Raw genomic sequence first — 14021 nt, 5'->3', positions numbered from 1 at the left:
GATTGTCTTTAGGCCTTAACAATCCCCATTCTGAGGCATGGGAGGTGGACTCGGCTAATAAATTCCAGGGCCCTCTGCACCTTTGACCCTTCAGTACCATAGCAGAAGTCCATTGACCTGGCAGAGCACAGGGTGGGTGGGACCTGGGTGACTGGGTGCCAGGAGGAAGCCAGGCCTGGGGATAGGGGGAACACTGGTGAGGGCTCAGACTTGGCCTGCCTCACCCACCACTGGGCTCGGGGGCAGCCCTGTCCACATTAGCTTCCTGGCTGGTCCAGAGCCGCAGGCAGAGTCTGCAGGTGGGATGTGCCAGTCCCCGTCATAATGCCTGCTCTGGGGTGAGCCTCCTGGAGGCCTCAAGCAGTGGCCTTCCTGGGCAGGCTGAGGCAGGACAGGGCAGGGCAGGCCTGAGGGACCGGGAAGGGGCAGAGGTCAGGGCAGGGTGGCTGCAGAGTGGGATGCAAGGTCCTCAACCCAGAGGCTTCCTGGACCCTACTTTCCCCGGCTCATGAGAGCCTGGATTCTGAGATCTGCCAGGACTGGGGTTCGGCACTGCCCATGGAAACAGGTGTGGCAGGGAAAAAAATTATAACCAAATATTTGTAGTCACCGCTCTTCTCCCTTCTGAAAAGGGAGGATCCCTTGTTTGTAGACTCTTGGCCTCCTGGACTTTATTGCATAGTGAAGGGAGAAAGGTTGAGATGCAAAGTTAAAGAAACTAAGAGGGGCCAAACTGGTCCACTTGAGGAAAGATGGGGGAACCCCACGAGTGGGGGAGGGGACGCCCTGGGGAAGTGGGGGGCTTTCCGGAGGGGCCAAGAAGGGAGGGCAGGAAGTAGAAAATCAGAGCACAGTTCTGAGTTTTGGAGACAGCAAGAGAAGAGAGGGAGGGATTTAGATAACTAAAGGACAGGGCTTGTGGAGAGAAATGTTTGGAGATTTGGGAGATAGTGTATCGTGCGATGTGTTGTGAAAACCCCTTCTTCGTATCCCTAGAAAACTACCACTGACTATTTATGGTACAATTCAGTGCTTTTGCAGAGAGATTGGTATCTCTTTTTTTTTTTAAATAATGCATTGGCTTGGCTCCATTTGAATTAGACATCTTCAGCAGGTTTTATTCATGTTCCATTAGCTAAATATTGGGTTTCCTATATTGTGGGTTGCCTGAAACCACTTTGTAGGCCCTTTCACAGTGGGAGGCACCTCAGAAATCACCTCTTTGGCCTGCAGCTCCATCTCCCCAAGCTCTGGGGTTTCTTGAATGAGTGGCCTCATTCAGAAGATAATACAGCATCTCTAATCTGAAAATCCAAAATCGGAAATGGTTCAAAATCCCAAACTGTTTGAGTGCCGACATGATGCTCAAAGGCCAGGTTCAAAGGAAATTCTCATTGGAGCATTTTGGATTTCAGATTTTTGAATTTCATAATCTGAAAAAAAAAAAAATCTAAAATCCAAAATACTTCTCTAATTGTAACCTGGAATTGCAATTGGGTCCTGACCTGCCAGCTAAGGCAGTGAGCAGTCAACAGAGGTTCTCCACACACTCCTCCCGCCCCTCACCCTCCCATGGGCTCCCTGCTGGCTGGACTTGTGCATCAGCCCCCAGCCTCCCTTTGTACCTGCTGGAAAGCAGGCATGATGCTCCTGCCCTGTCTTCCTGGATCTTGGACCACTGTGACAATTGCAGGATTCCAGCCAGGGAAAGTGCTATAGGGTAGAGATAGTTGGTACACAAAGTTCCTCCAAAGAGGAAGTTCCAACAATGGCACAGCAGGCCCGGGAGGGTCTGTGACTGTGTCTACGCCTCCAGCTCTGGCCCCTGCCTCTTGGGGCGCTGCTCAACTTCACCCTCAGAGTGAGAGGAAGTGGGTGTCAAACTCAGACCTGCTCCTCCTTCCTCATGGCCTTCCTGTGGCCTCTGAGCCATCTGTGAAATGAGGGCAGTAGTGTCTTCTTCAGTGCGCTGCTGGGAAGTCAAAGAGAATGGATGCAAAGTGCTGAACACAAAACCCCAGCACTGGGCGGTGCTTCCTCAATGGCACCTTGAATTCCAGTCCAGAATGCAGTGCACAAGAAATTTGATCTTAAATTTCTTGATCTTAAATGCAACACTTGAGTTTCTGAAGTCAAGGTCCCTTTCCTGGGCAGTCAGGTATGCCTTGGCGCTCTGGTCCTATGTGAAGTCGGGGGGCTTGGTGTGCAGAGAGATACCTGTCCTCTGTCATCCTTCTACCTTGGTTACCACTGAGACATCCATTTTTCTCGCCATCATTTCTGTTCTGTGACAGGCCCAGTGTCACCCCAGACACACCACACTATTGCTGGGGGTGGCAGGAAACGCTATGCAAGAGGGTCAGGGGTCCCCCTGCCTCCTGCCTCCCTCCCTTCCTCCCTCCGCTCTACCATATCCTCCCCCGCAGCAGTGAAATTTAGAGCTGCCGCTGGCTAGAATGAGGGGGAAGGCAGGGAGGAGAAAGCCTGTTAATATCTCAAAACTTGCTTCCATCCTAGTGACCTATGTGTCTGAATATAAATGTTTCTTTGAGCCATCCTCCTGCCCTACCACAGCAGTGAGGCCACGGGAGAGAGGGAAGACATTTAGGAAGAGATGAGTTCACAGAGGGGAGCGAAAGATGAGGGAGCTCTCAGAGGCTGTCTGATGGTGTACTTCCCATTCCCCCATAAGGACACATGTATGGTCCCCTTCCTAATTACTTTGCATGCTTTAAAGCCAATTAGCTCAGAGCACTAATGGGATTTCACAGAGGGGCTCCCTGGCCATATGGCTCAGGGCCTCCCTGGGTGCACCTGGGATGGCATTTGGGAAGCTCAGGAAGTGACAGATGGGTTTGGTGACATTCAGGAAATTATGCAGACCTGCTCAGTCCTGGGCCTGGGGCCCTGATTCATCGTAGGCCTTGGGAAGTCAGGGGCCGGGGAGGGAGCACAATGTGAATTAGTGATCACAGGAGTGTGTTCCGCCAGCCCCCTTTGGAACTCAAGGGCCCTTTAAATAAAGCAGAGTGCAGATGGGTTTCCCGAGGGTTCTCCCACCCCAGGGCTGCCTTGTGCAGGGAGGTGGAGGAGGAACTTCCCTGGACTCCATAGAGAATATGCAGAGTGGAACCTGCTCTGTCACTTGCTTGGGAAAATCACTTCTGCTTTCTGAGCCTTAGATTCCTATCTGTGAAACAGGATAAACCACCTCTCCTAACAGTGTGGATTCAATGAGATCATGGGTGGAAATTAACCTGGCCATGCTTGATACAATATAAATGCTGAATACAGCTAGCAGACCACTGTCCTCACTGCCCTGGGCCAAATGAAAAGCATGCTGAAATAGAGACCCCAGCGTAGGGACAGTGGCAGGAAGGAGAAAACAGTCACTTACCCCCACACACCCAGGGAGGTGCCTGCAGGAGGAGGCATTGAAACAGGAGTGTGGAAAATAAGAAAGACTTCAGAAGGAAGAGAAAGGGAGAAGGCAGGCCCCATGTCCAGAGGGGCACAAGCAAAGGCTCCAAGACAGGAAAGCATCCCCTGGTTCTGAAGACAAGGCTCCTTATGCATTGGAAATGAGAATAGAACGACAAGTGGTGGGTCTTGGGTGTTCCATGAAAACATAGGCTTTATTTTGTAGGCCATGGGGAGCCCTGAAAATTTTTGAGGAGGTGAATAGCAGGATATGACCTGTGTATTGGAAGCACAGACTGGAGGGGCAAGACTGGAGCCAGAAAGGCCAATTCAGGAGAGAGGGGATGGGAAGGGCTGGGAGTCAAGAGAGGCCATGGGTGTTGTGATGATGGACGCAACAGGTCTTGGTAAGTAATGGCCATGCAGGTGGGGGTGGGGGGTCTAGGACGATGCACAGCTGCTTGATAGGAAGTCTTGGGGGCTGAAGGGGCTGTTACAGAGATTGGAGTCAGATTAGGGGAGCAGCAGGCGTGAGCTGGGTGATGAGTTTGTGTTTGGATGTAGTGAATTGGAGGAGGCCATCCAGGCCATTACCAGCAACTGTGTGGGACTGAAGCCCAGGGATCTGTTAGAGTTATTTGCTTGGGGTTCCCTATGCTCCCCAAGATTGCAGCAGTGTTGAGTGGGCATCCCATACCTGCGTGTTGGCCGTGGAGGTTCTGGGCAGACCCGGCTGAATGCTGTGTGACCCGGCTTCATTCCTCCCTCACCTCCCATGCTGTGTGCTCCAGTGGGCCCAGGACAGGGGTTGTCTGAAGTGTGGGGCTCAGCTGTTCCACCTCCTCTGCCACACCCCAGGGGTCTGTGTCCCTCTTCATGGGCACCATGGCTCTGCTCCCCCTAGATTTTGGGTTTTATTTGAGACAGTCTCACTGTTGCCCAGGCTGGAGTGCAGTGGTGGGATCTCGGCTCTCTGTGACCTCCGCCTTCCAGGTTCAAGGGATTCCCGTGTCTCTACCTCCCAAGTGGCTGGAATTGCAGGCACATCCAGCTAAGTTTTGTATTTTTAGTAGAGACAGGGTTTTGCCATGTTGGCCAGGCTGGTGTCAAACTCCTGGCCTCAAGTGATCTGCCTGCCCTGGCCTCCCAAAGTGCTAGGATTACAGGCAGGAGCCACTGCGCCTGGCCAACTACCCCAGATTTTGTAGCTTCACCTTGTCGAGATCCCCAGGTCAGCTGCAGAGAACATCTCTCAGGATGGATACCTGGGGATTGCCTCCCCACACACTCTGATTAAAAAAAAAAAAAGAAAGGCCCAGCATGGTGGCTCACACCTGTGATCCCGGCACTTTGGGAGGCCGAGGCAGGTGGATCACCTGAGGTCAGGAGTTTGAGGCCAGCCTGGCCAACATGGTGAAACCCCGTCTCTACTAAAAATACAAAAAATTAGACAGGCGTAGTGGCAGGCACCTGTAATCCCAGCTACTCAAGAGGCTGAGGCAGGAGAATCACTTGAACCTGGAAGGTGGAGGTTACAGTGAGCCGAGATTGAGCCATTGCACTCCAGCCTGGGTGACAAGAGCGAAACTCCATCTCAAAAAAAAAAAAAAAAAAGATAAATTTAATCTCCCTTGTTGGACTCAGTAATTAAAAATGGAATTGGATTTTTGACTCATGCTTCCTGGCTTGAGTGAGCTGTGCAGAGGCAGCAGGGGCAGCAGCAGCAGCTTTCAGACAGCTCATGAGGCCTGGCAAGAGGATGTATTTAGGCTTTCCCGGGTGTTACCAGGAGAAGCAAGCTGCTGTCTGAGAAAAGGCAAAGGTCAACATTTGCAACCTGGGATTTCATTGAAAAGAATATCTGGGAAATTACCACTAACTGAGCAACTGATTGAGAGAATGATGAGATGTTCTAACCACACACACACTTACTCTCTCCTTAGATTTTTATAATCCTCATTTGATGAGCATCATTCATCCAATAAGCTCTTACTGAGCATCTTCTTGTGTGTCAAATGTTGTGTCAGGCTTTGGGGACACAGATGTGAAGACAGGATTTTACATGGAGGAGCCTGGACTTTGGTGTACCTCAGGGTACAGACTGTAATCCCACCCCTTTATCACCTTTGCCAAGCCAGTCATGGAATGGTATGCCCCCAGCCTCAATGATGGCTTCCGAAGTGGGAACTTGACCTTAAGTGTTCTGATCAGAGAAAAATCCAGGACTTTTGTCCCATGGCAGAGGAAAAACAGCTTTCTTCTTCTAGATGCTGCAGAAGGTAGATGTGATACCTGGCACAGCTGCAGTCATTTTATGACTATGAGGAAGGCTGGAGGACAGAAAAGGAAACAATTAGAAGAGAGAAGAGTCCTGATCCAATTCTGCCTACACATGGCAGGTTGCCAGACTCTACAGTTTGGCCAGCCTACATGTTCCTTTTAAATAAAAGGAAGTGATTTAAATAAATCAATCTGTAGCCAAGAGCTGTAACTGAAATGGGCATGTATTATGTGCCTGCCATTTACATGACAAATTTAATTGAGTCCTCACAACAGCTTTTTAATGTAGAGATTGACAACCTCATTTTACAAATGAAAATATCAAACCCGGTGGTGAAGTGACTTTCTGAGTTCACCCCATTACATAAGTAAAGAATTTGGGTTCTAGAAGTTCGACTCCAACACCTGTTTGCTGCAATGCAAAGTTGCTTACTGTGTTGGCATGGGAAACTTCATCAGATTCCTTCTCTCTCTCTCTCTCTCTCTCTCCTCAATCCTCCTGGGATTGTTTTTCCTGGTTTTGTTTTTGAAACTAGAGAATGGATCAAGTTTCACTGCTGGGTTGACAAGGGCATGCAGGGGCACAGGCCATGTGAGGCATGATGCCAGTCCCCACACCCTTGCAGAGAGTTTGGGGAAGCCTTCAGGAGGTGTGGAATTGCAGAGGCAGGACCACAATTAGCTAGATCTGAAGAGGCAGGGGACCCAACTGCCATCTGGACTCTGAGGAGAAAAAGAGAAATCAGAGCCTTATAGAAAAGACATCTGTACCTTGTTCTGCAGACAGACTTCCTGCTATGATGCACCTCATTTTTTGCTTACAGAGCAGGCTTGACATCTATGTAGATTGATTCCAACTTAGCATTTTGACCAAAGGAGCTATTAACCCTTTCCCTCCTGTCCTGGGGGAAAAACGGCTTGTGGGGCCTGACCCACAAGTGGCCCCATCAGGCTGTTCCGGCCTTTTTCCGGCTTAGTCTCTGGCTGGAAATGGATGGCTTCTTTATGACCCTGAGAAGGCATGACCAACAGGAAGCACATTCTCTCTCTCCTGAGCTCATTTTTCACCTTGGCTGCTTTTGCTGGAGAAGCAATCAAAGCTAAATCTCAATTTTGGGGACAGGAGGGGCAGCTGGTGGCAATCATCTGCACCTGGGCTGTTAGATAAAACCTCCACGCAGCCTTTGGAAGCCACACTCGAGATTTAAAGGGGAAGAGCTTTACTGTGTTGACAATTGCTTTACAATTCACTTAATAACACGCCAGGTCTTCGTACAGAGGTATGCACCTTCACTCTGCTGCTCCGTCTGATCCTAGTTACATCCCTAAGAGGGGACAGGCATGTGTCAGGATCCTCTTTTCACTCCAAGGATACTGAAGCCCAGAGAGGTCAAGCCAGTTGCCCTACTTTGCACAGCTGTTCAGTGGTCAAGTCGGTGGTTTTAGTCTCTGACAATTCAGTGCCCTTTCTATTACACCACACTGCGTTTCATGCAGGTTTAAAGGGAACAGGAAGAATCTGTGCTCCAGTGCACTGTCTCCCCATAGGACTGTGAGCTGCTCAAGGCAGGGTGGTAATGGAGTCACATCTGGGCAGCATGATGTGGAGCACCACTGATATTTGGGAGTCCATTTGGGACTGGATAATTTTTTGCTTTACAGACATTTCAATGAGTCTGCATTTAGCATTCCTGGACCCTGGCCACTAAACTCCAGCAGTGCCTCCTCATTCTTATAAAACCCTCCTCACCCCCCACAAAAAAAAAAAAAAAAAAAGCCCCAGACATTTCCAAATCTCCCAGGATGGAGAGAACAGGGTGGAGTAGAAGTGGGCAGTACCACCGTGGGTTGAGAACCCAGTCTTTGGAATAAGATGGCTGAGGTTTCAAACCTTGTCTCTGCTTTCCCTAGCAGGGTGACCTCGGAGGTCTGGCTTCCTGATTCAGAACATTTACCCCAGAGAGTAATCAGGAAGATGAAACGAGCTAATGGACCCAAAGCACAAAGCTCCGTGCCAACATGAGATGTTTTGATTAAGTGACTAAGAAAAATAACAAATCCTGTCGCATTAAGAGTTGGCCCTACTGTGTTTACAGTAGGTGCTCCATAAATATGGCTTCCTTCTTCTGCATTCTCTGCATCTACCTCAACAACCACATCAACAAAAATAAACATTTATTGGCTTACTTTTTATACATAAAGCATTTAGCAAAGAATTTGACACATTGCCCCATTTATTCCCACAAGAGCCCTATGAGGTAGCTATATTATTGTCCCTATCTTACAAATGTGGGAACTGAGAGCAGAGATTGACTAACCGTAGCCTGTGGGCCAAATCCGGCCACTGCCCCTTGTTACTGGAACACAGCCTCGTTCATTCATTCATGTGTTGTCTATGGTTGCTGCTTTTACACTGAGTAGTTGCTTGCAGCAGAAACCATATATGGCCTGCATAACCTAAAATATTCAGTGTCTAACCCTTTATAGGAAGAGTTTACTGACCTCTACTCTAGAAGGTTCATTTAGAAGGTGACAAAACTAGTCATGGTGGAGGCATGAGTCCAACTCAGTTCAGTTTGATTCCAAAGCTCAGGCTCTTAAACGTCACACACTCCCACTGGAGGTGGTGGATTTTCATTAAGTGGTTGTTAGACACTGAAATTGTAAAAGATTTATTTTAAAATAGACTATGTTATATATTTGGTTTTTATTGCGGTAAAATATCTGTAATGTAAAACATACCATTTAACCACTTTTAAATGTACAGTTCACTGCCATTAAGTGCATTCACAATGCTATACAACCATCACCATTATCCATTTCCAGAATTTTTCATCATCCCAGACAGAAACGCTGCACCCATTCAACAGTAACTCCCCATTCCCTCTCCCCCAGCCCCTAATAGTCACTATTCTACTTTTTGTCTCTATGAATTTGCCTATTTTAGATACCTTATATAAGTGGAATCATACAGATTTGTCTTTTTGTCTCTTATTCCATTTAGCATGTTTTCCAGGTTCATCCATGTTGTAAGATGTATCAGAATTTTATTCCTTTTTAGGGCAGAATAATGTCCCATTGTGTGTACTCTCAGATGTTCCTCCATTTACGATGGAGTTACATCCAATAAACCCACTGTAAATGAAAAATATTGTAAGTCACAAATGCAATTAATACACCCAACTTACTGAACATCATAGCTTAGCCCAGCCCATGTTAAACATGCTCAGAACACTTACATTAGCCTACAACTGGGCAATATCATCTAACACAAAGCCTATTTTATAATCAAATGTTGGCTATCTCATGTAATTTATTGAATACTGAAAGTGAAAATCAGAATGGTTATATGGGTACTTGAAGTATGGTTCCTGTTGAATGTGTATCACTTTTGCACCATTGTAAAGTCAAAAAATACTAATTCAAACCATTGTGGGGCCAGGCACGTTGGCTCACGCCTGTAATCCCAGCACTTTGGGAGGCCAAGACAGGTTGGGTCACCTAGGTCAGGAGTTCAAGACTAGCCTGACCAGTGTGGTGAAACCCCGTCTCTACTAAATACAAAAAATTAGCCATGGGTGGTGGCACATCCCAGCTACTTGGCAGGCTGAGGCAGGAGAATCACTTGAACCTGGGAGGCAGAGATTGCATTGAGCCGAGATTGTGCCATTTACTCCAGCCTGAGCAACAAGAGCAAAACTTCGTCTCAAAAAATTATGACACAAATATAAAAATACAACATCATAAACTGGGGACCGTCTGTGTTTGTTTTTGAATAGATAGTACGTGCATAGAGTACAAAATTCTAAAGATGCAAAGAACCTAGAGTGAAGAGTGAATCTCCTGTTCCTTCCCCCTGCAGGCCCCAGCTCCCCTCCCAAAAGACAACCAGTGTTACTGCATTCTTGGGTATCTTTTCTGAGAGGATTTTATGCACACTCAGCATCTAGGTTTCAATAGTATTTTAAAATTTCTTTTCACACAAGTATTACTACACCTGGCATATTGTTCCTGCATCTTTCTGATTACCTTTTTCTTTCTTGAGACAGGGTCTTGCTCTGTCAACAAGGCTGGAGTGTAGTGACACAGTAATATCTCACTGCAGCCTCTACCTCACCTACTCAAGCAATCCTCTCACCTCAGCCTCCCAAGTAGCTGAGAACACAAGCGTGTGCCATGACACCCGACTATTTTTTTGTTTTTGTAGAGATGTGGTCTCACTGTTGCCCAGGCTGGTTTCAAACTCCTGAGCTCAAGCCATCTTTCTGTCTGAGCTTCCCAAAGTGCTGCGATTGCAGGTGCCTGGTGGCTCACACATTAAGTATTCTTAATAATATGTCTTGTAGATTGTTTCATATCATTATATCTAGAGCTATCTTACTCTTTGAACAACTGCATATAATCCCACTGCATGAATGTATCATGATTTATTTATCTGGTCATTATAAATAGACATTTAGGTTTTTTAAAATCTTTTTCAGTTATGAACAGTTCAACACTGAATGTTCTTTTCATTTTTTTGTTGTTTGTTTTTGAGATGGAGTCTCACTCTGTCACCCAGGCTGGAGTGCAGTGGCATGATCTCAGCTCACTGCAACCTCCGCCTCCTGGGTTCAAGCGATTCTTCTGCCTCAGCCTCCTGAGTAGCTGGGACTACAGGTGCGTGCCACCACTCCCAGCTAATTTTTTATCTTTAGTAGAGATGGGGTTTCACCATGTTGGCCAGGCTGGTCTGGAACTCCTGACTGCAGGTGATCCACCCACCTCGGCCTCCCAAAGTGCTGGGATTACAGTCGTGAGCCACTGTGCCCGGCCTCTTGTCATGTTTTTAAGATTAGTTTTTAAAGCCAATGTAGTAGAAGATGAAGCATGTTTCTCACCCACTCCATGTTGGACTGCATTTTTCAGGGAAATTGTGCTATCTGGAGAACCATATTTGGCTCAGAGGTTCAGGAGTGCTTGGATCCTACCCTGGTCTAACTCCTCCCTCCCCCACATCTGGGCCAATGAGAGATGGAGAAAAAAATCAAGGAACAACTCATTCTTATAGAAGCTGAAAGCCTAAGGCCATACTCACTGGAGGACAATCCTTCCTCTAACCCAGGGTTTCTCTTTGACTTTTTTCTTTTCTTTTCTTTTCTTTTCTTTTTTGAAACTTAACTCTTGCTCTGTCACCCAGGCTGGAGTGCAGTGGTGCAATCTCAGCTCACTGCAATCTCCAGCTCTCAGAGTCAAGTGATTCTTGTGCCTTAGCTTCCTAAGTAGCTGGGACTACAGGCACCTGCCACCACACTTGGCTAATTTTTGTATTTTTAGTAGAGACAGGGTTTTATCATGTTGGCCAGGCTGGTCTCAAACTCTTGACCTCAGGTGATCTGCCTGCCTCAGCCTCCCAAAGTGCTGGGATTACAGGCATGAGCCACTGCACCTGGCCTCTCTGACATTTTGGATTAGATAGACCTTTTTTCTGTCTAGTTATTTACCACAATGTAAAGGTCACAATGTCAGGCTAAGGCTTTCTAATGAAGCTCCTGGTTTTCATGTAGTGGGAGAGAGGAGAGCTGAAATCAGTATTGTGAGAAGTGGCTGAAATGTCTGCTGTAGCTCCAGGTGAGAGACGCCCAAGACCTAGCATGGGAATAAAACCTCCCAAGATCTGGCAAGCCAAGCAAGCTTCTGCTTTCTTGATGTTCCTCTCTGATGCATTAAGATCACAGCTCTTGCTAGCCAAGGTGGCTTATGCCTGTAATCCCAGTACTTTGGGAGGCCGAGGCAGGAGGATTGCTTGAGCCCAGGAGTTTTGGACCAACCTGGGCAACATGGCGAGACCCCGTCTCTACAACAAAAAAATACAAAAATTAGCCAGGCACGATGGCGTGGCATGAGGCTGAGGTGGAAGGATTGCTTGATCCTGGGAGGCAGAAGTTGCGGTGAGCTGAGATCACACCACTGCACTCCAGCCTGGGAGACAGAGTGAGACCCTGTCTCAACAAACAAAACAAAACAAAACAAAACAAAACCAGCTTTGAAAAGAAATGAGGTAACAAAGATCACAGAACAAAGAGTTAAAAAAAAACCCAACAGATTGTTCTTTAATTAAGAACAACCAGGGCTGGGCAGAATTGAAGCTGTTTCCCCTGCCAGATGATTGGATGCCTCACCTTTTAGGGGCAGGGTCTGGGTGGGAGTGGGGGAAAAGCTTCCTTCAAAACTAACTTTCAGAGAGTTGGATACTTTTTGGAGAGGACTAAATTTGGATTAGGCATTCACATTTATTTCTGCCCTTTGCAGTCATGTCGTGGAAGCTAAATTGTTTCTTAAAACCAATATTATTTTTAGCCCTTCCAAAAGGAGATTTATCATGTAAACCGAGCGCCTGCAATCCAATCCTGTAATGACTTGATTATCCTGGGAAAGCTCCTACCTTTAATCCTTTTCTCCCTCATCTCCTGGTGACAGGAAGGGCCCCCACAGGACCCTCCCAGGTCTGGAGGTGTTCCCCACTGTCACTCTCTCCTTCCCCCGTCACCTGCTGGCCCCTGAGGCCTTCTGAGTGATGGCGAGGGTTTGACCAGATCCTTATGGGGAGGAAGCCAGGAGATGCTTCCCTAGGTCAATCCCTGGGCAGGCCCCACTTCCTTCATTTCCTCATTTGTTCATCCAGTTAACACATGCTTAGTGCTTCTCATATGCCAGACACTGTGCTCTGCACTTCACTCTGTGAGCTCTGATAATAGAGACTAGTATTAGTTTTCATTTATGGATGAGGAAATTAAGGCTCAGAGGGGTTAAGTCACTTGCCTGAGACCACATGGTTAACGAGTGGCTTTGCTGTACTGGGACCTAGGTCTGAATCCAGCCAAGTGACTTCCAATACCCAGCTCACACCAGATCCACACTCAGAGCAGAGGAAGCCACACTGCAGTGGAAAACAAGGGCTTCCTGGAAGTGGTATGTGTCCTGAGGCCAGGAGGGACCAGGCTGGGAGAGGGCTATTGACTGCTCACTGTAATCAGCTTCAGCTTTTCAGCATCAGCAAGACAGAACCCCAGTGAGACAGGCCAGGGTGGCAGGAGGCTCTTTGGTGACCCTGGATGGGCTCTGCTCGTGGGAATTTGATCCCACCATTAGTTTTTGAGCTCTTGCCACATGCCAGGCACAGGCCCTGCCCCAGGAATCCCACATATTATCATGTGCCATGGCCTGGGTCTCTGCTATGGCTTTAGCTCACGTTCCCCTCTTCCTGGACACCCATCTTGGACGATCCTAGAGCCTCAGGCCAAGGGATCCCTAGAATTCCCCCCAAGCTTCTGGGCCTCTGCCTGGCAAGACTGATGCTGATCAGAGTCCTGCCCCCTCCCCCTGCTCCCAGTCCAGGCCGGGGATGGCTTCTATTTACCTGGGTCTCCCCAGAGCTCAGCTGAGCTCCAGCTCATGGTGAGTCACATGTTGGGAATCAGCTGAGAGCTGGCCCTGAAGATCCCTGAATAATGCCTTAAAGCCCTTCTCCCCTGCAGAACCATTAGGGTAGGGGTGAGGGGGATAATGCAGAGGAGTCAGTGTGTTCCCCACCCCAGGAAGAATACTAGGGCTCCAAAGGCGTTTGCCCTGGTGTGCGTGGGCTTGAGACTCAAAGGTCCACAGGGCTGCGTGACCCAGTACATAAGTAAACCAAGGCAGGTTTCGGATGACTACAAAGCCAGTACATCCTCCAAAAGAGGGCAAAGGAGGCTCAGCTTCCAAATACTCAGACTTTTGCCATTGGAAACTTTAAGAAAAAAAAACATTTTATTTTTAGCATCCATATAAAAGCTGTGTTGTATGGTTTATGGTTTTGTGTTTATTTTGAATTTTCTCCCCTGTGGAGAAGCACCAGAGCATGTTCAGTGCTAAGACCTGGAAAAGTTGAAGTCCCTCCTGGAGATCCAGTCACAACCACAGGAAAGCAGAGCTGGGGGTGCCTGCTGAGTTCACTCCATCCACCCCACCCCACTCCCAGAACCATACAGGCTGAGCAGTCCAGGCCAATTCAGGCACCCCCTTCTGGCTCTATGAAGAAAGTCTAGGAAGGGAGTGGAGAGCTGCAGAGGAGAAAGAGGGAGGGGATCAGAAGGAGGAGGAGAAGGAGGAGGAGGAGAAGAAGGAGGAGGAGGAGGAGGAAGGGGAGTGGGAGGGGAAAGAGAGGGCCAGATTCACAGAAATTTTTGCTCCTCCTGGCACCCTGTCCCCACCTTGGACCTAACTGAGCCTTCCCAGGTGCTATGCACTGAATGTTTGTATCCTGCATGATGAAATTAATGCCCTTATAGGAAGAAACATGA

This window comes from Colobus angolensis, unplaced genomic scaffold, assembly GCF_000951035.1.
Source record: "Colobus angolensis palliatus isolate OR3802 unplaced genomic scaffold, Cang.pa_1.0 Scaffold172, whole genome shotgun sequence".
In the NCBI taxonomy this organism is placed as follows: Eukaryota; Metazoa; Chordata; class Mammalia; order Primates; family Cercopithecidae; genus Colobus; species Colobus angolensis.
The sequence above is the reverse complement of the archived record's forward strand: the minus strand, read 5'-3'. Positions refer to the sequence as shown.